The sequence below is a fragment of the Gallus gallus genome, chromosome Z (genome assembly GCF_016699485.2).
Source record: "Gallus gallus isolate bGalGal1 chromosome Z, bGalGal1.mat.broiler.GRCg7b, whole genome shotgun sequence".
Lineage (NCBI taxonomy): Eukaryota > Metazoa > Chordata > Aves > Galliformes > Phasianidae > Gallus > Gallus gallus.
In genome coordinates, this window is record NC_052572.1 from 76,293,467 (window position 1) to 76,319,146 (window position 25,680).

General features: G+C 51.1%; 1 long non-coding RNA gene across 2 annotated transcripts; it reads right to left on the minus strand.

Moving 5' to 3' along the window:
- Positions 1–12,676: 12,676 nt before the first annotated feature.
- On the minus strand, positions 12,677–25,201 carry LOC121108383. 2 transcript variants are annotated; one of them, XR_005842869.1, is made up of 3 exons: positions 25,143–25,201; positions 18,984–19,169; positions 12,677–12,921 (listed from the first exon to the last, which is right to left on the minus strand). It is a non-coding gene; the product is annotated as an uncharacterized LOC121108383 (long non-coding RNA). The 2 variants fall into 2 exon arrangements; XR_005842868.1 differs by having other exon boundaries at positions 25,090–25,146.
- Positions 25,202–25,680: the final 479 nt, after the last annotated feature.

The following is a 25,680-nucleotide window of genomic DNA, read 5'->3' on the forward strand; positions in this document are numbered from 1 at the left end:
AGCAGGAATAAAAGGGCAAAGCAAGGCAAAACCTCGAGGAAAGAAAGGGAAAGGTGAGAGGAAAATGTCACACAGCCTGCAAGGTGCCCTAAAGAGCCATAACAAAGTCTGGCAGCACTGCCGTGCTGTGCAACGACAAAGATTTACACGGTCCTTACCTGTTAAGGCAACCAGTCACCTAAGTTGGGTTCAGGGGAATTATGGGACATGCAGCTTTCCAATCCTCAGCAGCATATGGACAAGCAAGGAGAAGGACAAAAAGGATGGCAGAGTACTAACAACACAGACAGTGCATGTCCATGCAGACTCCCAAACCCACAGCTTCCTGGGTTGTTTCTGCTTTTGTAGCATTTGCGTGCTGCAGATGAGGAAAACGCTCTGCTGTTTGAGTCTTCTTCTGCAAGAGCCACCTACAGGTAAATGGCAGCTAACCTGCAGACCGAGCAGTACTGCCTGGCGTTGGTCAGGGGGAGCTCCTCCTGCTGCTGCTGGATGCTGATGCTGACAGGGCTGGAGATGCTCTGCAGGGCCAGCTCGTAGCTGGGAGCCAGGAATGGACACGGCGGGAGAGACGAGAGAGCTGGCGGGGACCAGCCGAGGCATCCAGGAGCATCCAAAAGCCCTCACTCAAAAGCATCACAAAGCCACAGCCAGCAAGCTGGGCATGATCATCAGCAGCATCCCGGATGCTGGAGATTCTTTGCTACCATACACTACGGGAGCACAGCTCTCGCTGCAGGCATCCCACAGCCAGACAAAATGGGAACAAACCCGCAGCTCTGCTGCACGCACAGCCCACAGCCATAGCCTTGCAACATGAGCTGCCATGCTGTTGCTTGCATCCATCCCAATCCCTGGGAATGAAGACTCAGAAGGCAGTCAAGGCGATGATCCAGCACCAGCGTGCTTTTATTCATTAACAGCCAGAAGGGCTTTTTGGTGAGAGGTCCGGTGTACAAAGGGGACTCATTCTCTCTGGTGAAGGAGAGAGGGGCTCAGAGCTCGTGCTGCTGCCCGGTGCCTGGGACTGGAGCTCTGATTCTACGTCTTCCTCCACCAGGCTCGGCTCCTCCTGGCTGACGCTGACCTGCTCCTGCATGGAGCTGCTGCTGTCGGGGCACTCGGGCTGTGCTTGGGCTGGGCTGCACTGCAATGGTGCCCCGTCACAGTCCAGCTCGGTGACTGTTGTTTCTGGCAGGCTCAGGTCAGCGTCTTCTGCACCGCCGGGAGAGATGAGGGCTTCAACCTGGATGGTCACTTTCACTCCATCACTGGTGTTATATGGCAGGCTGTCATCCGAGCCGCAGCGATTCGTGCTTCCTAGCAGCTCTGCATTGATGGAAGCACACAGTGAACCATCACTATACGCTCTGGCTCTTCTGCGTGGACGAGGGCTCGGTTCACCTAGGAAGGAGTAGATACACAGGCAAACAGTTAGTGGCAAACTTGCACAAGCTGAATGATGAGAGTGGTTCTTGAGATTTGCTTCTGCAGTGGCAGCAGGACAAAGCCAAGAGGACCATAGCAACAGTAGGAGCACTGTCTCGAAAGGAACTGTTGCGCTTTTGTTGTTTGTCTTTCTCTTTTGTGTGGACTCCAAGCATGAATTGGATGGCGCTGACAAGCAGGGTTTTGACAGCTGGATGTGCACCCTTACCTGCCAGGACCACCACCTCTGTATCCGAGGGCTCCCTGGCATCGCGCTGCAGTTGGCGTTTGGCCATAGAGGATGGTTTTCTGGGCCTGAAGCAGGAACACCAACTGCACGCTGGGGATTCCTTCACCCTGCTGGGTGGACTTGGTCTGGAGGGAGAAAAGAGGGAGCGGTGTGAGTCGTGCATGGTGCAGGGTGAGGGAAGAGCTGCCCTGAGCTCTTGCCAACACTTGCTTGTTCTGAGCACTGCCTGGTTCCTGCTGAAACACAACTTAGAAGCTCGCTCTGATTCACACGGTTGAGGACGGTTCCATTCCTAGAGCTCAGCCCTGGCGTCTTGCTGGCTACATTCCCCTCAGCCATGTCAACCCAGATGCAGAGCATGCGAGCAGAGGCTGCACAGCTGTCCAGGACAGCATCGAATGGAGGGCTTTGATTCAGCTGGCAGGCTTAACTGCTTGCTGAGGAATCATGCAGCCAGAGAAAAAGTTCAAAAGCATCTCTGACACGTACATTACCAATTGGCCCCCTCTGGTAGCTAAACTGATCCGTCAGGCAACTGCTTGTTAGTTGAACCTCAGAGGCCAAAGGGAGGGGACATTCAGTACACCACCACACGCACCATTAGAGTCACGTAGCTTCTGCAAGTTTTGGCACTAGCAATCGTGGGGAAAAACCCACAAAAGCCCACCCAAGCAAGTTTGATAGGAAGCTGCTGGAAAAGAAATTCCTCTTTACCTTCCAGACGGAAAGTCAATGATTGTGTGGAATTTCCCCTGCACAGTTGTGGGGCCTTCTTCCACGTCCATGTCCTGGATGTGTGTCAGTGTGGGTGAGCTGCTGTGGCCTCCCCTCTGTGCCTGTGCCTCCTCCAGGGTGAGCAGCTTGGTGGCAGGAGAAGACACCTGCACAGACTCGGGCCCTGATAGAGAACTGCGCCCTGGAAGGGAAGACCACAGCTAAGAGGGCGGATCAGAAAGCAGCGGCACAGCCATCACAGTTCTGGGGGAGCTGCCGCACATCGATAGCCCCGCGATAGCAAAAGCGTATCTCAACAATCCTGGAGAAGGCCTGCATTTGATCAAGGTGTCTCATCAAGACAAAGCTCATGCAGGAAGACGCTCACCTGCTCCATCTCTGACGCCTGATGTGGAGCTGGAGCAGAAGAGGACGTCGGTGTGGGTGATGAGGAATTCCACCACATCCGACTGCCTCTGCAGTTCCTCGCAGGCAGCTCTTCCGCTGGCGCAGGCAGCCTCGTTCTGCTGGGATCTGTAGAAAAGGCAGATTGGAGAAGTCATTGACCCGAGATCGTTTCCCCACGTTTGGGCATTTCGGCAGCCAAAGGCTGTCCAGTTGGGCTCTGGAGACTTCCGCAGTGGGCAAGCACTGATGCCACTGAAGAAATTCTCCTGGATGATCAAGGACACACCAGCCCCATCTGACAAAACCAAGAGAGCAGAAATTGTCCTCCTCTCGAAAGAGTGCCCGTGGGGAGAACAGATCTAAGCCTTGTGCTGAGACGGAAAAAGAAGTTTACCTGAAGAGATTGGGAGCCCACACAATCGCTAAGTTCTTAGCGGGCATGTTTGTGATGGAGCAGCTCCCAGCGAGACAAGCCAAGTGTCTCATCAGGTACTCCAGCGTCCTGGAAAGCAAGAGCCAAACCTTCAGCACCACTGAGCACGCCGGGCTCACATTCACCAAACAAACCTCAAGAAATGCCACTGCTTGTTCTTGCTACTAGCAAGTAGATCAAGCTTTCCCAAGTGCCACGCTGCAGCACCAAGCCCCAGCACAGCTCAGCCGCAACCATCAGCTGTACCAGCTGTGCCCCCGTGCTCAGGAGCTGACCCAATCCATTCACCCCACGCAGCCATCCAGCACTTCAACACACACAGGCATCACGTTGCCAGCATAAGACAAAGCCTGCCATCGCGTCATCGCCCTCTGAAATGCAGCAGGGCTGAGCTCTCCAGACCGAGGGCAGCAGTTTTCTGACCTGTAGTGAGGCGCGGGCAGCTGCTGGATGACCTCCTGCATGCTGAGCAACCGCTCCTCATCGGTACCAGCACAAACAGCGTCCTGGAAGAAAGCAGAAAAAGATTGAGACACACATCAGTAGAGATACCTGCTGCAGGGTCGGCAACTACGGGGACGGAGCGCTATTGCTCAGCACCGAGGCGGATTTTTTGCCTTCCAACAGGCAGAAAAGCTGGGGAACACAGCGGCATGCAGCTGGTGCCATCAAGGCCAAGCACTCCAAGCACTGGGCTGCTTTACAGCCTGATCGGTTCTGCACCTCAGCTCCTCGCAATGGGCATTCATCTCCCAGTAACCTGTGCTATTAATCCCATTCCCGTTCTAGAAACAGTTGGGGAATAGCAAAAGAACAGGAATTCTCGCAAGCATTGTGAATACGGAAATGACCACCTCCAGGGAGCACCAAAAGTGGCATCAGTATGCTGCAGGATGTGGGAGAGACATGCGAGGCTGCCACATGGGGCTAACAGAAAATCAGAAAAAAAAGACCATGAGGTGCGCAGGCGTGTGTATGGGACAGGCCACGCCAAGAGGCCCAGGGAAGAGGGACATGAAGGCCATTGCCTTGTGCTTACCGAGAACTTGCCATGCAGCTGCTCGGGCAGCAGAGGGCTCGGGAGCTCCCTGAAGTACATCTTGCACAGGGAGCTCATGCTGTGAATGTCCCGGACGGTGAGCTCCGGAATCTGCTCCGACTCAAATTCATGGCTGGAGAGAAGGACACAAAAACAGAGGGCTTGGAGAAAGACGAAAACAACTCCAAAGCAAGACAACATACAGTCCAGAAGCACTCTTACCGCAGCTTCTTGATCTTGGACGCCACGCCGGACAGGCGGTAGATCCCCTGCACCACGCCGTGCTGCTCGATGAACTCAGCGCAGCTCTGCACGACCTGGGGGACTACAGAACAAGGGCCAGCGCTTAGCTGAGCTCCTGATTCAAGTCCTGCTTCAGCCGCTGCCCCTGTCACATCCCATCCACTAAGCCCAGCCAGGCTACTGCTTGCCTCCTCCGTAGAGGAGAAAAAAGGCTGTCGCAGACGGCGCAGACAGGCAGGAGCCGGGGACAAAACTGGACACGGACGTGTTCTTGGCTTTCAAGAAATGCCAGGACCTGCCAAGCAGCCTGCAGAAAGTAATTCTGGGGAAGCCAGAGACACTGCCACAAGTCCCATCACAGCTCCCACCGCAATGGAGGCGTGAGACCTCATGTCCAGAAGAGCTAGGAAACTGACGCACCACACTCTCTTGGGCCAAAAGGCTTCCTTGGTTTTCAGGCTAGCGTGGGATTGGCTTACACCTTTGGCTTTAAGCAAATACAAGTGTGCCGGCCTCCTATGAGCATTAGCCTCAGCTTCCCTTTCAGCCATAACTCCCACCTCACGCTTCTCCACCGCTATCAACCTGCCCCTTGCTAGACACGATCTCCCTTTCTTTCATCTTTACATGCCCAACAGAGAGAGGAAGCTCTCAGGAATGGGCTGTTCCTTACCATCACGGCCAGAGTGGAGAAGATGCTCTCCCAGGTCACAGCCAAACACCCCTCCCTTCTCCTTCTCCAGCTCCATCTCCCGCTGCTTCGGTTCCTCTGGGCGGGCCTTCACGAAGGAACGAAGGAAGCTGAGGAGCTTGCCACGCTTCTTTGGCACTGCACAACAAAAGGAAGAAACCAGTTCATTTCAGGTTGGGCTCAGTGGGACCAGGCCGAGCATCACACATTCGACAGAGCACGTAAAAGCGGGAAGAACATTGCCAACAAGTACCTACAACAACAGATTTTCCCCGTCCCTGGAGGAGTCCAAGGCCAGGTTGGATGGGGCCCTGGGCAGCCTGGTCTAGTCTGGCATTCAAAGTGGAGGTTGGCAGCCCTGCCTGAGGCACGGGGGTTGGAGCTTGATGATCCTTGAGGTCCCTTCCATCCCAAGCCATTCTACAAGGATCCTATCGTTTGCCCAAGCCCTCATTCTCACTGCCTACAAAACAGCAGCCCTACGCCCCGTGGGATGCAGGAAGGATCATCAACACAGAGGAGAACGTGGGATGGATAAAGGAGGCATTCAACACAGAACACACCCAGAAAAAGACTCCATTTGATTTCCCCGCGCCATCACATGTAACATCCGTACCTGGCTTTGGCGCTGAATTGATGAGGGCCTCAGGAATTTTTCCGTTGATGAGCTCCACGCACTCACCAGGGAAAAATCCAACCTGGAACAAGATCAAGAAGAGAGATGGAATACTGAATGCAGCATTTCTCAGGCCTCAACTGTTCAACCAAGAAAGAATGGCCTGCAGAAAAGTAACCCTCATTGAACATTTGCAGCCAGAAGACCTACAAAAGCAACTGACGGAGCATAAGATGGCTGTTCTCCGTGCTTGTACAAAGGACAGAGATGCTCAACTCCTGACTGCCTATTGAGCACAAGAGGCTCTTGCTTCTAAGTCACATGAGGAGACAGTTTCCCACCCAAGCCCAGAGCCAAAGGGAAAGTCCTCTGACAGCGACACAGGGAAGCTGTTGACGTCCAGAAGCCACCCTGTGCAGGCCGAGCAGCTCGAAGCTGACGTTCCTCACTTGACTGCAGTTGCGCCCACGAGTCTGAAGCTTGTGCCTACCTGAAAGCCATGCTTGCCTCTCCACCAGGGGCTCTGCTCCTTTGCTGGCATATCAAGAACGCACACCAGGTCTCCCACCTGCAAGACATTGCAACATCAATCCCAGCGTCAGCACAGCTGGGAGGAAAGCACAGCTGAAATGGCACCCTTCTTCTGCACTGCCAAAGAGCGCACAGCTTGAGAGCAATTGCACCGGGGCAGCTCTTCAGGCATTTCCCGTGGGAAAGCTGAACGTGGAGGTACAAGAGTCACTGCCTTACACACCAGACAGAATACAGTGCAAGCATGCCATATGAAACCATCTTTTAGACATGGCTGAACTCCTCCCTGCATCCAACCCAGTGCAAGTCCTATCTGGACCTGCATCTTCTGGGCTTCGCCTCACAAGGCATTCTGAAGGTGTCTGAGAATATTCCTGATGCATTCACACGGTATACTCTTCTGTCCGTGACAACAAGGAACGCCTTCTTTATCTGCTTACCTCCAAGGAGAGCTCATCCGCTGCCTGGGCAACATAGCTCTTGATAACATGGCCAGCAGCAATAGCTGGAATATTAAGAGATGACTCCTCATCGACCAGCAGAGGCTTCCCCTGGTTCTCAGGCTGAAACAGAGAGCACAGGCCATGGTGAGGAGCTGAGGACAGACAAGGAGGATTTCAGGGTGCCATCTCGATGCCACTAGCAAGGCAATGAAGCTTTTAAGGCAGCTCTTCAGGGACACCGAGAGAGCCGGAAGGATGCTCTCTCTCTTGAAAAGCAGGAGAGCACACCAGTGGCTCATTCTGCTGGCTCAAGTCAGGGAACAGAGACCAAGCAGAGCTTCACACCATACCTCCGTCAACGCCCGGTCAGGCCCACGGCTGATCTCGCTGCTCGCAATGCCCATCACAGCAGGCGCGACAAGCTGCAACAGAAAAGAAACACATTTCCTGTGTTCACACAGCACTGGATTGAGAGTCTTCTTCAGAACTACTCTAAGTTGCCCACTGGCGGAGGCAGCTGTTCTAGAAACAACCACTGTGCAGTCTATTCAAACGGGACAGCCGTTGCAATACGCAGCATTGGACCAGGTCGCTGTCCCTCTGCTAGCAGATGGGGACTCTGGCACAAAGCAGCAGATGCATTTGCCCGCAGCACGCTGAGAGCGCAGTAGCAGGCCAGGGAGAGGTGTCACTGCTGGGGCTGGAGCTGCTCCCCAGCCCCCGGCTCCCAGCAGCAGCCTCACCACCAGCACTGGCCGCAGCCTTGCCCACGCATTTCCTCTGCCTGCATCTCTGCTGTGCTCCCTACAGCTGTCGGGCACACTCACACAGCCAAAGCATGCGCGCTTGTGCCCCTGGCTCATGTTCTGCAGCTCTGCACAGAGTGGGACTAGGGCTCTTTGCCTAAGGGATTGCCTTCCTTCACACTAGCTACTCCCAGCACTACAGACAGCACCCTGCCGAGGGCTGAGCTAGAGGGGAAGTGGAGAAAACCCACACGTTTTTTCCAGTGTCACATCCAAGCTGGACGAGGCTGTGTTACTACACACGGTGCGACTAAACACAGGCTGCTGAACCATGGGGCAATACAAAACGTGGCACGTACCTGGCAAGAGATCAGAACAAGGGAGAAGCAGATCCTTGAACCCGCAGCCGTTCCTTGTCACTTTGCTCTGATCTTCCAAGAGCAAAAGCTGCACCAAGGGAGCAGGTGGAGGGTGGGGAGGGGAGGGAGAAAGAGCAGGTCAGTGAGCTTGCACAATTTAGCAAAGGGAAGAACCAGGGAAGAACCCTGGCACAAATGCCACCTTGATGGATGGCTTTGGAAGTGATGGCCTGGGGGAAAATCGCCTCTGACGGTCAAGACTAAACAATATGATCCTAGGAGCTCCGCCAGCCAGCAGTCCTCAAGCCCTCGCTGCCCACCCGTCTATCCCGCACCGTCTCAGCTTACCTACAAGGCGCTGCGCAAGACGGGATGAAGACGAACAGACTCAGTAGATGCACAAGTGCAACAAGCCACGTACTCACGCCGAGCTCAAGCGCTCCAATGAAGGGAAGCAGCACGCGCTGCTCCTCCCCTCATTCTAGCCGCTTATGACATCACTAAGGGCCACCCGGCTGCTCCACCATGGACGGACAAGGTGGGGAGGCAAGACCACGTCACAAGACCACAGGATTCCAACAGGGCACCCCAGCGTTCGAGAAATCAGTGCGTGGTTGGAATCTCAGCCAAATCCAGGAGAAGCTGGCATGGGGTCGTCGGGACCAAAGTGCAGGACCCGGAGCTTGGTGCTGTTGAGCCTCTTGGTGGGCCTATGGCAAATCCACACCAGGGTCCTTCTTTGCATCCAAGGGCGGCTTAGAGCAGTCATCTCTTGCACCTGGATGGAAATAAAGGAAGAGAAACACAGCACTACTACCAGACTGCTTTGCCAATTTCTTTCCCGAGTGCATTTTTGCCTTTTGGCTTCCACGATGACCTCATTTCCTCCTCCTTTTCTTTGGGGGGAAGCTGCCCCCCATGCCTGAGCTTCACATGAAACATGACACTAAGACAAACGCTTGCTGTGGGTGCAGGGTGGCTGTGCTTTGCCAGGTATACTAGCGGGCTAGGAAGCGTCACGTGGCAGCTCCAGGCCCAGTCTGCATTCAGTCACTGTGGCCACAGCTGCTGCCTCACTGCCAGAACGTATCCGAGGATACAGATGGACGCAGGCACTCCTGCTCCTTCTGCAAAGCCCTCCTCTGCACAGCCCGTTAGCTGCTGATCACTGCTACGCCAACCGGGCTCCCCTTTACAGCAGCCCTGGGATAAACACGCCTGTACTCTTCCGTGCAGCAGCGAGCTCCAGGGATGAAGCAGCAGACAGGAAACCAACAGAATCTACTGCTGCTGAATCCACCAGCTCCTTCTGCCCACCAAGAGTAATACCAAAGCACAGAACACAAGTGGGATAAGCGCATCTCGCACATGGACAAAGGAAATCAAAACAGCTCCTTCGAGAAGCGCTCGTAGGGTAAACCCAGCCTCAGAGACACAAATGCATCTGGTTCCAGTAAATATTACGGCACCTTGGTGATGAAACGCTGTTCTGCTGCTCGGAGAGCACGAAGCATGCTGTGTTGACACGCACAGCAGCACGATGCCCAAGCTGAGCACGCAAACCTCCCCAGCACCCCTGGCCAATGCTGCCAGGGAAATGCACGACCTGCAGCCCCACACGGCTCGCTGCACGGACACTGGGGGGCTGTCTTAGTCTCAGGTGGGATCCATTTTTCTTCAGTGTCTGCTATGATGCTACAACAGTGAGAACACTCTCGTGTTTATAGTTTCTGAGAAGCAGACCAGGACAGAGCCAAGGCCGTTCTCAGCAAAGCTCTCAAGAAGGAGCTGGCAGGAAACCAAATGAGGACAGCTGATGTCAACGGGCCAAAGGGATATTCCATACCATATGACATCAAGTGGAAGGGGGTTTGGACGGGGTGGGACCTCATCTCACTCTCTTCCTCTGCTTGCCCATTGCTTGGGAGGTGCTGAGCCACTGCTTCTACATCACTTCTTACATACTTTCATATATATGTGTGTGTGTGTGTGTGTGTGCATCCATTACTTCTGTCCTTTTCTCTACCTTTGGAAAGAGATTTCTCTCAACATATGAGTTCCACCTTCTTTTTTTTTCCCCCATAATTCTCTCCCCCATCCCACCGGGAAGGGGGCAGTAAGGAAAGGACTGTGTGGTGCTGAGCCACCCACCGGCTTAAACCACAGCAGGGCCGTGGGGCAATGGCAGCAGACATGACGTGCACTGTGGTCAGCAGGAAATGAAAACCATCTGGAGGTACGCAAGCCCACCGTTTCATTTTCCAGAAAACAACCTATGGTGTCAATGAAACATGCCCCTCACTAGGAACATCTGCAAGGATGCTTTGAATGACTGAGGGCATTGTACCCCATGAACGTCACCCTGCCGACACAATGGCATGGCAAACACAGCAGCAACTCCTGGCACCGATACCTCCGGGTACAACAAGCACGGGGCATTGGGTTGCTTTGGATGCAGTTTGAGCGCAGATCTGAGGTCTTCATGGAAAGCGCCTTGCAGAGCGCATCATGTCCTGCACCAGGCAGAGCCTCTCTCATCTCCCCAAACTTTGGGGCTTTGTTTGTTGCTGCACATTGTTTCTGGGGAGTTTGTCCCCCACAACTCCAGAGCACTTCCAGCTCTTCCCTGGCAATTCATGGCTTGCACAGTGCCAAATGCAACCAAGAAAAAAAGGCAAGAAAGAAGCAAAGGCCATGGCTATGCACACAAGCGGACAGGAAGGGTTCAGCTCCACAATGAAGCCTGCACAAGTCAACTCAACAGATTCCAAGGAATTCATTGACATCTGACACAATTTGCAACGCCAGAAGCACTGCCACGCAAACAGCACCGTATTGGGAAAGCAGCACGTCTAAATCAGCCCCCTTGCCCTGCTCTACCCGCTCAGCCCAACACAGAAATCAAACACACAAACTCTCTTGCTTTGGCTCACGGCAGCCATCAAGCTCATGCTTTAGTGACACAGAGAACTCCATCTCCAGCTACTCCGTGTCTCGCTCACCACAAGCTCGGCTGGGAGCTGTCGCTCAGCCTGACACCACAGGCCGAAAAGAAACGTACATAAGCAGATGCTCTTATCCACATGTGCAAATCTGGGGGCGAGGAATAAAAGGCTCACTGGGCCACGGGCAAAGCAGGGAGCAGATGATAGGCAGGAAACAGGAAGGAGTTCAAGACCAGCTCTCCTACACCAAAGACAGGGAGAGCTGAGTCAGCACCACGGGAGGACTTACGACACAGCTTGAGAGCTTGCAGAGACCTGAGATTTCCAAAGGAGGCCGCCAGGGTAACTCTCACCAGTCTTTTGCAGGGCTCTCACGGATGCTTGCGATGCTGACTTCCACTGCCTATGGCATCTGTAGAAAGCCCAGGTGACAAATGCTCACTCTGTCTGGGTAACGCTTCCATGTTTCCATGGTTATCACTGAAACAAAAGGAAAAAAATAAAAAGCATGCAACCCTATGAAATTTGCCTCTCTACTGCTGCTGTCAGCGTGACATTCAAGTCTGTCTTCCACACAGCTCCATCTGAGTGCCAAAAAGAAACACGTACAGAGATGCTTAGAAGATTCTTTGTGCAGATACAAGTGCAGGGTGCATGCGTATTCTCTACAGCATGAAACATTAATTTCTCAAGCAGTAGTATGAAAGGTCAATGAAAAGGAAATAGATGATGAACCCCTTTCATAGAAGAAGTCCTTGCTAAGCCTCTCCCCATCAAAAAGGAAGCCTCCGGGCATTGTTAGCAGCAGTTCCCAGAACATCTTGCACCACAAAATGCAGCACGCTCCTTTTTTTCCACAGGCCCCTCGTTTCTCTCATCAGCATCAGATTCACTCCACTTCAACTACACCCATCAGAACAGCCCTTCAGTTTGGCTGAGGTAGGAACCCACTGCTGGGACGTCCCCCACTCCCGTTCCCCACTATGTCCAGCACTGGTGGAAAGTGGGGAAAGAAAGAGCAACTGCCATCACCTACCCAGACATCCGCAGGGCCTTCCATACAGTCTCACATCACAGGGAGAAGCGGGAGAGCTCTCGTGGCACAAAGAGTGCACTTTGGCCACAAGAACCCCAGGCAACGCTACAGGCTTGGGGCAGAGTGGCTGGAAGACTGTGTAGAAGAAATGGACCTGGGGGCGTTGATTGACGCTAGACTGAACACTGCCAGCACTGTGCCCAGGCAGCCAAGAAGGCCAGTGGCATCCGGGCTTGTATCAGAAATAGTGTGGCCAGCAGGAATAGGGAAGTAATTGTCCCCCTGTACTCAGCACTGGTGAGGCCGCACCTCGAGTACTGTGCCCAGTTTTGGGCCCCTCACTGTAAGAAAGACATCGAGGCCCTGGAGCGTGTCCAGAGGAGGGCAACAAAGCTGGTGAGGGCTCTGGAGCACAGGCCTTATGAGGAGCGGCTGAAAGAGCTGGGATTGTTCAGTCTGGAGAAGAGGAGGCTCAGGAGAGACCTTATTGCTCTCCATAACTACCTGAAGGGAGGCTGTAGTGAGCTGGGGGCCAGCCTCTTCTCTCGGGTGACTAGTGATAGGACTAGAGGGAATGGCCTCAAGCTGCGCCAGGGAAGATTCAGGCTGGACGTTAGGAAATTCTACTTGTCTGAAAGGGTGGCCCGGCACTGGAATGGGCTGCCATTCCAGAGAGGTGGTGGAGTCATCGACCCTGGTGGTGTTCAACGAGCGTTTGGATGTTGTGTTGAGGGACATGGTTTAGCGGGAACCATTGGTGAAGGGCGAACGGTTGGACTGGATGATCTTGTGGGTCTTTTCCAACCTTAGCGATTCTAGGATTCTAGGAAAGCTCGGAGAAGGCTGGAGAAATCAAGGTTGCCTCTAAGGTGCTGCTTTCAAACAGCATGAGTTGTTGGGCATGAGACGGGAAAGACAAAGTTCCAGTTCCAAAGGCTTCCAATCCCCGTGGATCTGGCTGTCTGCAAAGACAACAGCTGCCTGCTTTCCAGCAGGGTGATGCTCACCCAGCAAAGCACTCACCCAGCAGATGCCTTTCCTACAGTCACAGCATCAGCAAGGTAGGAAAAGACCTCTGAGATCATCCAGTCCAACCACCCACCTACCACCAATATTTCCTTCCCACTTAGCCACGTCCCTCACTACAACATCCAGTGTCCCTTGAACACCTGCAGGGACAGGAACTCTATCACCTCACTGGGCAGCCTCCTCCAGCGGCTGACCACTCACTGGGAGAAGTTCTTCTTCACATCCAACCTCAATCTCCCCTCAGGTAACTTGAGGCCATTCCCTCTAGTCCTAGCACTAGTTCCATGCGAGAAGAGGAACACCCCCACCTCCACATAACCTCTCGTCTGTCACGTAACTGGACAGAGTGAGAAGGTCTTCCCTGTGCCTCCTCTTCTCCACACTAAGGAATCCCACTTCCCTCAGCCGCTCCCCACCAGACTTGAGCTCTACACCCCTCACAGCTTCATTGCGCTGCTCTGGACACACTGCAGGCTTTCAGGGTCCCCCTCCTAGTCAGGGGCCCAGAACTGAACACACTACTCAAGGAGAGGACTCACCAGTGCTGAGTACAGTACAGTGGCGATGATCACTTCCCTGCTCCTGCTGCCTCCGGTCCTTTGCAGTGCACTTCCACTCTAAACCGTTCCTTCTGCGCTACTGCTCGGATCCTCCCTTAGGGCTGGAGCTCAAGAGGTCAACACAACACAGAGAACACAGCGTGCAACTGGAAGGCATGTCTCAAAGCCTGAAGAGTGAGAACAGGACCCTGCAGTTAGAGACTCCGAGAAGGGCCTCACAGGATGCGCTGGCAGTGAGAATAGCCTTCATGTGCAGAGATGTCGGAAACCCAAAATTCCAGTGTTAGCACTGGAAATCTCCGGAGAGGAGAGGAGGAGGTGAAACTTAAATGTCATGCTAGTTGTTTATGTAGTGATGAGAGTTTGGGAAGGGAAAAGTTGCAGAAGGATGCAGGCTGAGGAAGGCCAAGATGAGCAAGGTGGAACAGGGTGGTAGATCCAAAGAGAGCTGAGCAAGAGAAAGGAAAAAAACGGATTGAGGAACAGAGATAGTAAGGCCATTGGGAAGAGCAACAGCTGTTCCTGTTGCGGTGTAGAGTAGAGCCCTAGGACCCAGAGGTCGCCTCAGAAAGAGGTAGGGGAGGAGCCGGGAAGAGCCCGTGGAGGGAGAGGGTTCCAGCCCCGCTGGAGCAAAAGCACTGTGCCAACTGCAGGGAAATGAGACAGCGGTGCAGAAATCCAACCATCTCTGATTGCAAAAGCTGAAGAATGGCAACCTGGGAAGTTATTCCTAGCAAATCCACCGGTGAAATCGCAGCTAGGAGAGCAGGAGAAAGAGGTTTCTTTTCCGGTGGGCACGGGTGCCTCTTACCACCCGGAGATGATTTTGCAACACAAGTCGCAGCTACTGCCCAACAAGAAAAGGCTTCCCTTTTGGGATCAGTTCATCAACGTTGCTGATGCTATGATTGTCGGAAAGGCATCTGGTGGGTGAGTGCTTTGCTGGGTGAGCGTCCCCCTGCTGGAAAGCAGGCAGCTGTGGTCTTTGCAGACAGCCACATCCACGGGGATTGGAGGCTTCTGAACCGGAACCTTGTCTTTCCCGTCTCGTGCCCGCTAAGTCACGTTGTTTGAAAGCAGCACCTTCGCGGCAACCTTGATTTCTGCAGCCTTCTCTGAGCTTTGTGCCACGAGAGCTGTGCCCCTTCTCCCTGTGATGTGAGAGCGTCTGGAAGGCCCTGACGTGCGGAAATCAGACCCTATAGCCAGTAAGGATATAGAGCAGGTATGTGTTTATTGGTGACGCGCGTACACCCTGGTGCAAGGGGGATCGTTCCACCTAGCTTGCACACCGTCCGAAGAAATCGTGCTATAGATATAGGTCAAACTAATAGCTAATCAGTAATTGACAGCAATTTGGATACATATTCACTACATTCCCGAGAGCCCATTAGCATACAGTCCCTCCCCCCCTTGCGCGTGCGTAGTAGGTCGTGATGATGAAGGCTTGTAGTCTTCCTCACGAAGGCTCATAGTCCTCCTCGCTGCAAACTTGTGACCCTGAAGGGGGGGCATCCCCCGAACTGGTTTCAGCTTGCACTTCAGACATCTAATCACCTCCCTGCCAAATGTTTTCGAGCTGTTCTCCAGTCCTTATCTTTATGGCCTTCATTCTCCTCGTTATTCTGGACCTAGCACCTGTGAAAGTGCTTGGAATCCCTTGTTTTCTAATACTCTCTACATAAACTATCTCGATTTGCCCCTTATGTCTACCTTGTGAAGCTGCTTTCTCTTTTCTTGCTATGAAGCCCCTCTTCCTATACTGCAGGGACCTGATTTTGCCCTTCAATTCCCCCCTTTATTATAATCTAGCAGGACTTCTACCTGCTAAATTCTCTAATCTGTTCTATGTGTCCCAAAATAGGTCCCACTTTCCACCTTTTGCCTTAGCTCATGTTTCTTCCATATCTCGTATTCTTTTCTCGTATTTCGGCACAGGCAGGCAGAGCACTTTATCATCACACAGGTAAAACCTACAATCAGTACCAAGATGATACTAACTAGGAAGAGCTGCTTTAACCATCCTAGATTTGGTAGCCAGCTAGTAAGCAGGTTCCATAAATCTTCCTTCCAGTTGGTGTCATCCTGACTTGTCCTATGCAGGACTTTCGTCTGTTCCCAAATTTTCCTTAAATCTGTTTCAGTTCTTAAATCCTTACTGATGTAAGCACAGCAACTCTGATTTATTACTGTACATACCCCTCCTTCCTTGGCTGTTAATAGGTCTAATGCCATCCTATTTTGGAGTACTACTTTGGATAAAGAGAATACCTATTCTTGGATTGCCCGTAATACATCTGTTGTGGCATTCTCCATGATTTCCAGAGTTGCAGAGATATTGACTCTAGCTTTTTCTAGCTGGGTAACTCCTAGAGCCGGGATAAGAGCTCTCAGAAAGCTGTGGTATCCCTTGTTCTATATAGCTAGGGGGTTGTATGTATGCTTAGTTCTAATTCAAGGGATCCTCAGGAGTCCCCAAGGGATTTTCTCATGCACCGTGGTCTGGGGTATTAAGTATCCTGTAGTACAAGTCCCTGTCCAATTTAAAGGTAATGCCTTTCGTGCCTGGCCGTCTCCACATAGCCACCAGTATCCATGAGGTAACTGACATGGCCTGGCCATCTTTTCCTGGTGAGTGAATGATGCTCCCATCTCTACAATTCCAAGTATGTTCTTATCTGAGACCCACTGAGAATCCTTATCGATTCTAGGATCACACCCCCCACCTTGGCTCCACCTTCCAGCTTCACTGATCCCTGATATTACCCCAGAATTTCCATATTCCCAACTACACTCTATGCCTGTCAAGTTCCGTCATCCAACCTCCACCCCACCTTTACCATCAGTTTTTCTGCCTACAAAGATAGATGTAGTAAAGTTAATAACTAGTAAATCAAACTTAGGTCCCTTTTGTGACTTGTCTTCTATCCCAAACTTACACTTTCTGTGCTCTACCCAATCTGGAATGGTCCAGTTTAGTGCCACTATCCCATACACAGGCACTTTTCCCTCCCCTCTAGGGAAGGCAGTGCATATCCAACAAGATTTGTTGAGAGCCTGGCCAATTTTATCAGTTATTTTTAAGTAGCTATTCTCTTGCCAAGCTGTGACTACTGCTCCAATCATACTGACTATTATCAAAATCTTATACATGCTTATGGATCCTGATTTTCAGTGGTCCGCTCTCTTCTGCTGTCTGCTGTTGTCCTGGTGCTTTCTTCAGGCGGGTATGACGTATCCACAGTGTAAGTCCCTCTACCTTGGCAGTGGTATGGGTGGCCAGGAGAATTCTGTAGGGTCCTTCCCACTTGGGTTCCAGAGGTGAATCTGAGAGAGAGGTTTAACATAAACATAGTCGCCTGGCAATACATCATGCACAGGACCATCTAGGCCTTGTGCCCTGGCACCAAATACTGCTTGTTCAATTTTCTTTAATTGCTTTGCCAAGCTGACCATATATTCACTCAACACCTTATCCCCCACCTGTATAGAGATTTCCTTTTGTACAGTATAAGGTCGCCCATAAAGAATCTCATGTGGGCTTAATCCTTCCTTGCTTTGGGGTTTAGTCCGAATTCTCAGAAGTGCCAAAGGTAGTACCGACGGCCAGGGAATCCCAGCCTCTTGGCCAAGTTTTCCTATCTGTAATTTGATCAGGTGGTTCATTTTTTTCCACCTGTCCGCATGACTGCGGACTATAAGGTGTGTGTAATTGCCAATCAATTCCCAGTCATGTGCTTCTTTGTTGGACCACCTTGGCAAAAATGTGGGCCTCGATCTGCTGAGATTGCTACAGGAACCCCGAACCTTGGAATTAACAGCATGTAACAGCATTTTCGTTACTTCCGCAGCCTTAGGAGTCCTCCAGGGAAATACCTCTGGCCATCCCCAAAAGGTATCAGTTAGTGCCAACATCCAGCGATCCCCCCCTTTTCTTGGGGGTTTCAAAAAGTCACTTTGTCACTGTTGCCCTGGAAGGTTCCCTTTCCCAATAGGCCCACTTGTAGCCCTTTGCTGGTACTAGGATCGTGCTTTGTAACGTCTGTTTGCCCAAGACATTTTCCTCTCCTCTCTTAGAACCAATTTCCATGGAGTAGCAAAGGGCAAAACAATGTGTCCATCTGTCAGCCTGCTCTCTTCCCTTCTAAATGATGACTTAGATTTCTGTCTTCTTGAAAATATTTTACAGGTTTTGACTCAGGTTCAGCAATTTTAAGCTTACGGTCTGGAATTAAAGCCCTGTTCCACGACCTGTTCTGCCCCCTGGTCCACCATCTTCTCTCCACTTTCCGGTACGGTGTTCCCTTTCTGATGTCCTTGACAATGGATGATAGCCAGGCTCTTTGATGATTTACATCAGGCTATTTTTCCTTGTGTGTGAGCAATCCTTGCTCTCTTCAGGTGGTCCTATGAGCATGTAGCATCCCAACTGCGTAATTATACAGACAGATGCTATGTCAGGCTCTTGTCAAGGCACTTATTTCAGGCTTCCTAGAGACAGTCCCCCCAGGTCATGGTTGTGTTTCGGTGACCTTGTCAGTAGCAGTTCCTGCATATCCTGCCTTACGGTTTCCTTGCCTCACCAACCTGCTTGCATCAGTAAGCCAGGTGTCTTCTGCATCTTCTAAGGATTCGTCTTTCAGGTCTGACTGGTAACAGTGCGTAGCTTCAGTTGTTTCCAAGCAGTCCTGAAATGCTTGTTCTCCGGGAGTTCCGCTAAGGAGAGATGCTGGGTTGACAATATGAGTTGCAGTTATTTCTGCATCATCCTGCTGTACCAGGATGGCCTGGTATTTCAGGAAGCCCTGGGAGTGAGAGCCAATGCCCCCCTTTTATCTCCAAAACAGTATAGACACTGTATGAGATATTCCAACTGTTCTTCTTTGGCCTAGCGTAGATGTTCGAGGTTCTTGAATCTTGAGCACTGGTGCAGCCACCGCCCTCAACCACTCTTCCTCACTTCCTGAAGGGGCTTTACCACCAGTAGCACCATAGCATCAGCAACGTTGGAAAAGACCTCCATGATCATCCAGTCCAAACACCCACCTACCACCACCATTTCCTTCCCACTAAGCCACGTCCCTCACTACAACATCCAGTGTCCCTTGAACACCTGCAGGGACAGGAACTCTATCACCTCCCTGGGCAGCCTGCTCCAGCGGCTGACCACTCACTGGGAGAAGTTCTTCTTCACATCCAACCTCAATCTCCCCTCAGGTAACTTGAGGCCATTCCCTCTAGTCCTAGCACTAGTTCCACGGGAGAAGAGGACCACCCCCACCTCAACACAACCTCTCGTCCGTCACGTAATTGGACAGAGGGAGAAAGTCTTCCCTCAGCCTCCTCTTCTCCACACTGAGGAATCCCACTTCCCCCAGCCGCTAACCATCACATTTGTGCTCTACACCCCTCACAGCTTCATTGCGCTTCTCTGGACACACTGCAGGCTTTCAGGGTCCCCCTTCTAGACAGGGGCCCAGAACTGAACACACTACTCAAGGAGAGGACTCACCAGTGCTGAGTACAGTACAGTGGCGATGATCACTTCCCTGCTCCTGCTGCCTCCGGCCCTTTGCAGTGCACTTCCACTCTAAACCATTCCTTCCGCGCTACTGCTCGGATCCTCCCGTAGGGCTGGAGCTCAAGAGGTCAACGCAACAAGGAACACAACGTGCAACTGGAAGGCATGTCTCAAAGCCTGAAAGAGTGAGAACAGGACCCTGCAGTTAGAGACTCTGAGAAGGGCCTCACAGGATGCCTGGGGAAGGGGACCTGCAAGTCGGACGCAAGGGAAGAGCAACAGCTCTCCCTCCTTTTTCTGGAAACAGCGAGATAGGAGTGGGACTTATAGGTTGTGTGATTGTTATCACCATCTGCTGAGTGTTCCGTACCGTGGATCTAATCATTTCAGGTCCAGCTGACTTTCAGAGAAACCTGAAAGCTTACTGACTCATGTACTAGCCTTATGAAGATGCCAGCTCAAAGACGTCGTCAGCATTGTGGCCTGCGTCGAAACCATGGCTTTTGTTCTAAAGATCAGAGTGAGTGTGGTGTGAGTGAGATGCGTTCCTTGCAGGGAATGAGTGTCAGCCTGTTTGCATAGTACTGTCTTCTGATTGCGGGGAAGCGTGTCAAGGAAGGTGGTCAGGCTTCTATGAGACCTGTGAGATCCAAGTGTTCACATCTGAACAAGATCAGTAGGCGGTGTCCAGGGTTGCCTGTGGAAACTCTGAGGAAATGAGGAATCAAGAAGAATTTGGTCAACATCGTGGGAGGCTCCCAGGGGAAGGAAATTCCCAAAGAAGCCCCGTTGGGATGTGCACTGGCACACTGGTGGGATACTGCAGGGGAACCTGGAGGCACCCTGAGGAAGGAAACTCTCATCAAGTATTGCAATCAGTGGTGCTTAATGTGGAAGTTAGAAGATGATGAGAAGCGGCATCGGAAGGGGACCCGTAACTATCATACCTTCTTGCAGTTCCTGTTCTTCTTAAGGAGGCAAGGTCCATGAAGTAACATGACCAGTTGTTAGAATGGAGTGCTCTCATCATGAGACTAACTACTGGGTGTTTATGGACACTGAAGAACTGTGCTGTTTGAATGGTGGGTTCTGAAGGGAATGGGACAAACGGTTTTGATGGCAGAAGTAAGTGTAATTGCTAATGGGAAACAGAAGCATGACTGAGGGTATGTGGAAGTGTAACTGAGGGGATGAAGAGGGGACAAAGGAAAAAGGGTTACAGAGAAAGTGAGAATATCTGCACTGGCAGGAGAGCAACCGCCCACACTCCCTCCTGACCCGGACCCACACAGAGAGTGGTGTTGTAAACAGCATTACATGCAAAGGGGGAGAGGTGCAGAGGATGGGGCACTGGCAGTGAGAATAGCCTTCACGTGCAGAGATCTCGGAAACCCAAAATTCCAGTGTTAGCACTGGAAATCTCCGGAGAGGAGGAGGTGAAACTGAAATGTCATGCTAGTTGTTTATGTAGTGCTGAGAGTTTGGGAAGGGAAAAGCTGCAGAAGGATGCAGGCTGAGGAAGGCCAAGATGAGCAAGGTGGAACAGGGTGGTAGATCCAAAGAGAGCTGAGCAAGAGAAAGGAAAAAAACGGATTGAGGAACAGAGATAGTAAGGCCATTGGGAAGAGCAACAGCTGTTCCTGTTGCGGTGCTAGAGTAGAGCCGTAGGACACAGAGGTCCCCTCAGAAAGTTGTAGGGGGGACCTGGAAGAGCCCGTGGAGGGGGAGGGTTCCAGCCGTGTTGGACCCAAAGCACTGTGCCAACTGCAGGGAAATGAGACAGCGGTGCAGAAATCCAACCATCTCTGATTGCAAAAGCTGAAGAATGGCAACCTGGGAAGTTATTTCTAGCAAATCCACCGGTGAAATTGCAGCTAGGAGAGCAGGAGAAAGAGGTTTCGTTTCCGGTGGGCACGGGTGCCACTTACCGCCTGGAGACGATTTTGCAACACAAGTCGCAGCTACTGCCCAACAAGAAAAGGCTTCCCTTTTGGGATCAGTTCAAGAGAGGCTGAGAAAATAAGGAGGAATACATACATGCCTGTAGATGCCAGGTTCTCCAAAACCGTTCCTCTGGCAAGACTCATCAGAACAAATGGATGCAGAGAGTCAATTCAATAACACTGGAGCTAAGGGTCAAACAAGATGAACTGATTGAAAATGGTAAGTCTGGCTTTCATGCAAACAGGGACAAACAATGGGGTACCCCCAGAAGTTACAGAAATCTTCACTAAGGTATGCTTAGCCGTGTGGCTATCAGGGATGCCTGGTAGAGCCAAAATGCAGCCCTAAGTTCAAAGCAAGAGCTACGGCTAGCCCACTCAGGGTTAAGCAGTGCCCTTTGAGGATATGCAACTGGAGAAGGAGAAAAGTAAGCATAGATAACTTGTGGATTTCGGAGTACTAATTGAATGTGAATCCAAATTCAATACTCCAATCTTGCCGATGAAAACTTGGATAGCAAGTGCTATAGTTTAGTACATGATTGGAGGGCAAGTAATAGAATTGTTGAATGTATTCACTCTGTGGTGGCAAATCCATACACTTGAGTAACTAAGTTAGGGAATGAGTAGGTGGAGTTTGCCTTCTGGATGTGAAGGATGCCTTTTCTGCCTGGTTTGGCCAAAGGAAGCCTAAGGTGATTTGCCATTGAATAGGAGAGCCCCAGTTCGCGACAAAAAAGACTCCGTTCACCTGGACAGTGTTAGCCAGGGCTGTGAGAACAGCCCAAGGATTTTGGAGAACTGCTCAACTCGGGAGCCTGAGATTTGGGTTCCTCCATCCCACGGTGGAACTTGACTGCAGCATGTGGATGCCACAGAAACAAAGAGGGCTGTGTGCAATGGACTGCAAATGTGCTGAATTTCTTGGTTTCAGTGATGATCGACTTTCTCAACAGAAGGCACCAAGAACTCAATGGCAAGGGACCTATCTGGGAGAGGAGATTACAGCTGGACTTGGAACCTCAAGGACTGCCAGGAAAGAAGCCATCTGCCAAAGCCCTGAGCCACAAAGTGCCGAGGAACTCCGTACATTCTCAGGAATGACAGCAGGGTGCCAACTGTGGATACACAGCTACGGACTGTTGGTAAAGCCCCTTCATGAAGTAAGTAAGAGATGGCCAGAGTGCTTGAGGGCGGTGGCTGCACCAGTGCTCAAGATTCAAGAACTTGGGACATCTACGCTAGGCCAAAGAATAACAGTTTTAATATCTCATACAGTGTCTACTGTATTGGAGGTTAAAGGGGGCATTGGCTCTCACCCCCAGAGGGTCCTGAAATACCAGGCCATCCTGGTACAGCAGGATGATGCAGAAATAACTGTAACTAATATTGTCAACCCAGCATCTTTCCTTAGCGGAACTCCTGGAGAACCAGTATTTCATGACTGCTTTGAAACAACTGCGGCTATGGACCTTTGCCAGTCGGACCCGAAAGATGAATCCTTAGGAGATGCAGAAGACACCTGGATTACTGATGCAAGCAGGTTGGTGAGACAAGGAAACCGTAAGGCAGGATATGCAGGAACTGCTACTGACAAGGTCACCGAAACACAACCATGACCTGGGGGGACTGTCTCTAGGAAGCCTGAAATAACTGCCTTGACAAGAGCCTGACATAGACGCACAGATGCTAATTGTGGAGATGGGATGCTACATGCTCATAGGACCACCTGAAGAGAGCGAGGATTGCTCACACACAAGGAAAAACAGCCTGATGTAAATCAACAAAGAGCGTGGCTATCATCCATTGTCAAGGACATCAGAAAGGGAACACCGTACCGGAAAGTGGAGAGAAGATGGTGGATCAGGGAGCAGAACAGGTCGTTGAAGAGGGCTTTAATTCCAGACCGTCAACTGAAAATTGCTGAACCTGAGTCAAAACCTGTAAAATGTTTTAAAGTGGATAGCAATCTAATTAATGATTTAGAAGGAAGAGAGCAGGCTGACAGATGGACATGTTGTTTTGCCCTTTGGTATTTTATAGAAATTGGTTCTAAGGGAGGATAAGAAAATGTATTGGGCAAACGGACATTACAAAGTACAGATCCTAGTACCAGGAAATGGGTTCAAGTGGGCCTATTGGGAAAGATAACCTTCCAGGGCAACAGTGACAAAGTGACTTCCAGAAACCCCCAAGAAAAGGGGGGGATCGCTGGATGTTGGCACTAACTGATAGCTTTTGGGGATGGCCAGAGGTATTTCCCTGGAGGACTCCTAAGGCTGCGGAAGTAACGAAAATGCTGTTACATGCTGTTAATTCCAAGGTTCGGGGCTCCTGTAGCAATCTCAGCAGATCGAGGCCCACATTTTTGCCAAGGTGGTCCAACAAAGAAGCACATGACTGGGAATTGATTGGCAATTACACACACCTTATAGTCCGCAGTCATGCGGACAGGTGGAAAAAGATGAACCACCTGATCAAATTACAGATAGGAAAACTTGGCCAAGAGGCTGGGATTCACTGGCCGTCGGTACTACCTTTGGCACTTCTGAGAATTCGGACTAAACCCCGAACCAAGGAAGGATTAAGCCCACATGAGATTCTGTATGGGCGACCTTATACTGTACAAAAGGAAATCTCTATACAGGTGGGGGATAAGGTGTTGAGTGAATATATGGTCAGCTTGGCAAAGCAATTAAAGAAAATTGAACAAGCAGTATTTGGTGCCAGGGCATGAGGCCTAGATGGTCCAGTGCATGATGTATTGCCAGGCGAATATGTTTATGTTAAACTTCTCTCTCAGATTCAACTCTGGAACCAAAGTGGGAAGGACCCTACCAACTTCTCCTGACCACCCACACCACGGCCAAGGTAGAGGGACTTACACTGTGGATACGTCATACCTGCCTGAAGAAAGCACCAGGACCACAGCGGACAGCACAAGAGAGAGGACCACTGAAAATCAGGATCCAAAAGCATGTATAAGATTTTGATAATAATCAGTATGATTGGAGCAGTAGTCATAGCTTGGCAAGTGAATAGCTACTTAAAAATAACTGATAAAATTGGCCAGGCTCTCAACAAATCTTGTTGGATATGCACTGCCTTCCCAAGAGGGGAGGGAAAAGTGCCTGTTTATGGGATAGTGGCACTACATTGGACCATTCCAGATTGGCTAGAGCACGGAAAGTGTAAGTTTGGGATAGAAGACAAGTCACAAAAAGGACCTAAGTTTGAAGGAGTTTGCTTGAAGGAGAAAAGAAACCATAGATAAGTTTTGGATTTCGGATTACTAATTGAATGTGAATCCAAATACAATACTCCAATCTTGCCAATGAATCCATATGATCCATACACTTGAGTAACTAAGTTAGGGAATGAGTAGGTGGAGTTTGCCTTCTGGATGTGAAGGATGCCTCTTCTGCCTGGTTTGGCCAAAGGAAGCCTAAGGTGATTTGCCATTGAATAGGAGAGCCCCAGTTCGGGACAAAAAATTGGGGGACACGTAGAACAGAATAAAAATGATCTAGCAGGTAGAAGCCCTGCTAGACTATAGAAAAGGGGGGAACTGAAGAGTGAGAACAGGAGCCTGCAGTTAGAGAGAGAAGGGCCTCACAGCAAGAAAAGGGAAAGGAGCTGCACAAAGTAGAAATAAGAGGCAAACAGAGGGAGTTTAGGTAGAGAGTGCTAGAAAATAAGGGATTCCAAGCACTTTCACAGACACTAGGTTAGGAAGAACAGGGAGGATGAAGGCCATCGAGATAAGGACTTGAGAGCAGCTCGAAAACACATGGCAGGGAGCTGATTAGATGTCTACAGGGCAAGCTGAAACCGGTTCGGGGGATGCCCCACCTTCGGGGTCACAAGTGTGCAGTGAGGAAGACTACGAACCTTAGCGAGGAAAACTACAAGCCTTCATCATCACGACCTTCTACGCACGCGCAAGGAGGAGAGGGACTGCATGCTAATGGGCTCTCAAGAATGGAATGAATATGTCTCCGAATTCCTGTCAACTACTGATTAGCTATTAGTCCGACCTACCTACATCTATAGCACCATTTCTCCTGACAGTGTGCAAGTTAGGTGGAGCGATCCCCCTTGCACCAGGGAGTACACGCGTCACCAAGAAACACATGCCTGCTCTATATCCTTACCGGCTATACGGTCTGATTGACGCACGTCAAGCCCAGAAGAGTACCTCTCTCACCTTGGGCACAGCTCACCAACCAAGAGCCAGGCCTTGCCAACTCGGTTGATCTGAGAAGGCGGGAGGGGGCCGCACATCACACCAGAAGTATCCATTTCACTTGCAGCTCCATGGAGAGAACAACACCAACTAACAGGCCTGAATGAATTCGCTCACAAGATGAACAATGAGATTATTCTTCATTAAAAAGCATACAGAGATTCCTAAACCAAAAAGAGAATGGCAGCACGTCAGATCGGCCAAAGAGGTTCCTGTTCCTACGCCTCATCCTCTTACCCCAGCTTGCCTCGCCTCATCCCCTTCCCCTACTCCTCCGTGATGCCCACTGGCTTCAAGTCAGGTCGCAAACACATAGGACTCCTTCCACACGACACCAGCACAAAGGATGTCACACTTGTTCCATACACTCAAACGAACCAAGCAGTGCTATCACACTCAACACACACAGAAGCAGCCAAACCCTGAGCACGTACGTCCCCTCCTGCACTACTGGAGCCCGCAGCTCACCTTCACACCTCCGGGGATTTCTGCTCTTTTA